The 2,616-nt window shown below is 31.4% G+C and overlaps 1 long non-coding RNA gene across 1 annotated transcript; it reads right to left on the bottom strand.

Annotated features, from left to right (window-relative positions):
* Positions 1–727: 727 nt before the first annotated feature.
* On the bottom strand, positions 728–2,196 carry LOC128554757 (uncharacterized). The gene is made up of 3 exons (XR_008369685.1): positions 2,047–2,196; positions 1,362–1,441; positions 728–788 (listed from the first exon to the last, which is right to left on the bottom strand). It is a non-coding gene; the product is annotated as an uncharacterized LOC128554757 (long non-coding RNA).
* Between the last annotated feature and the right edge of the window lie 420 nt (positions 2,197–2,616).

Genomic DNA, 2,616 nt, shown 5'->3' with positions numbered 1-2,616 from the left:
ATTTCAAACTTGTGTCCTCTACTATAGAGATGAAATGTCATCTTGTCAACACTTAACTACCTGGATCAGACAGTTATGTCACAGGCTGCACATTTGCAAGTTATAAAAAGTCTTTTTAGCAGTCCTTGTTATTTTTATTTGATACAGAATCTTGAGAAGGCTGGCTCTCCAGGGGATATCAGAGGTCTTCTGACTGCATTTACTTTTACCCTGACTGTAGCTGTCACTGAAAAATAGAGATGTGAGAGAATAACAATCTGAATGTCTTTCATTTGACTGTGGGTTGTAGTGGGATGGGGATGGGCTCTCCAGTTAAAATATTTGTGACATCATGTTACTGGGTAGAACTACTGATCTTCTACAAGCCAACTGGGAGGTTTCCTTTCACAAATTTGTAAATGAATAAAAATTACAAACACTATTTCAATCATTTAATAAATTTGTATAAGTAAATGTATAATATATACATCTTTCTTTTATTCTTTTAATGAAAATAATTTATCACATAGACCTCCCCCTCCTTGAAATGATTTTAAAAGGAACAATTGTATGAAATACATTAAATACTTGTGACTTTGCTACACTTTGATTAAATTTAAGACACATGAAATTCTAAACAAAGTTCATAAATATTCTGTCAAAAAATAAAATTCAATCAAGCATTTATAAAGATCTGAAATCAGACCTGGTCAGACACTAAGACAAACCATAAATAAAATGTAGATACCTTCCTTCCTTTTGTTCCAATATAAGCATGATGGTGATCATTCATTCTTTGAAGAATTAGTCTGGAATAAACACAAATCTAACTAAAATGGTTGTAACTGTTGTTACATTTTGACAGATACAGGATTTCATCCTTTTCAACATTATATGGGCCGCTTTAAAAGTAAAATCTGTTTCTCATACATGTGCAGAGGGTCCTTTTCTGAAAAAGGGTATATTTTAAAATTTCAAAAACTTATCAATATTTATAGTCACAATACAAATGTATGTCAATTTAAGTTATATGAAGTCCTACTAGCTATTCTTGTATCATAGATTGAGAGGTCAAGATTTCATACTTGTATAAATATGGGCATGTGGGGGACTTTATTCTTTATTTAAATACATGTAGGCCTCTGATGTGTAAATATATATATAAAAAAACATATTAACTTTGACACAAGCCATTTACATTCAATATGTACTTGTAAAACAGGCATGTGCAGATTAAAACATGCTGACTTATGTGTAGCAATGGATGCAGTTAAATGTTTTCATTTTTCAGCATTCAGTGAGTTTTTACTTCAGTAAGTCTATATTTCTGCAGGTACTTTGGCAAACACATACACTGTGGCAAATGACTAAATTATGATTACCTCTCTAGAACATCCACTCACTTCATAATTGTTTGAAACTTTATCATCAAGCAGTCATTTTCAAAAGAAACAACTCACAGCTGAAAAACAAAACAAATAAATTTACAAAAATATATACGTTTTGAAATGAAAATATGTCTTTATCTGCTTTTTACAACTAACATAAAAAGCATGCTAATGGTCATTTATAACTAAAATCAGGGCTTTTTCCATTGTAAATCTACCTCCAATAAAAGGAGGTAATCCCAAAGAAAACAGTATGTTTCTTCCCATGTCTGAATATGAAATTCCCAAATGTGTTACCTTATATGTGTGTTTGATGTTTTAAAATGGTTTTGAAATTTTGTATATATCTATATTTAGGTTATTACAACAATATTTATAGTGTTGCTTAATTTGCACAACAAATATCTTTACATAGATTTTGGTAATTTGGAAATTTCCACATTAGACAATTTCTGAGAGCATTTTCCCAATTCCACTGGTGTTGGTGCATGGTATTCCCAAAATGATGGAAAAATGCCTGTACGTTTTATCTTGGTAAAATAATAAGAAATGTCTGTCCAATATTTAAGAAAATAACCTCTGTATGGTCTTTGAATCTGTTGAAGGAAGTGAGCACTTATCTTGCATGGCTTGGAATTTTTACATGTCATATTAAAACATAAAATACTATTAGACTCACCTGTTTTCATTGTAGTGTTATCCTTTAACACTGGTCCTTCAGTCAGTTGATACAAACTTCACTTATGGAAATAAACAGACAGATGTCAGACTGATATCTATCCACAGTTTAGACTCTTTTCTGCCAGAGTATTTTTCCCAAACAATGTCGCTATTCAGCAAATTTTAAACGTGGACTTGGTTTGGAGGGACACATCCAAACAGCACATGCCCATTTAGCATAAAATCACTGACTGTCATTGTATCTATATACTAAAAATTTGCAAAATCCGAGTAGAAATCTGAATTCAGCATAATCCAGGAAGTAAACTTAGATAAGCTCTTTGTGATTTCCTAAATGAAGAGAAACATGGGGAGGTAATAAAAATAGGAAAAATGTCCCAAATCATAAACTTTGGCCCAAATCTACAAGAATTTGTCTGAATGACCCACTACGATTTATGTTTCTTTTTGAAATATCATCTTCCCTTTATACAAACAAATATAATTTTCTGCTGAGACCTGTGCACTTTTTAAGATGTAGAGCACAATATAAACATATGTTTTGCTCCATAAACATATTTTTTCTTGC

Source organism: Mercenaria mercenaria, unplaced genomic scaffold (assembly GCF_021730395.1).
Source record: "Mercenaria mercenaria strain notata unplaced genomic scaffold, MADL_Memer_1 contig_719, whole genome shotgun sequence".
In the NCBI taxonomy this organism is placed as follows: Eukaryota; Metazoa; Mollusca; class Bivalvia; order Venerida; family Veneridae; genus Mercenaria; species Mercenaria mercenaria.
This window is presented reverse-complemented; position numbering and strand designations above follow the sequence as displayed.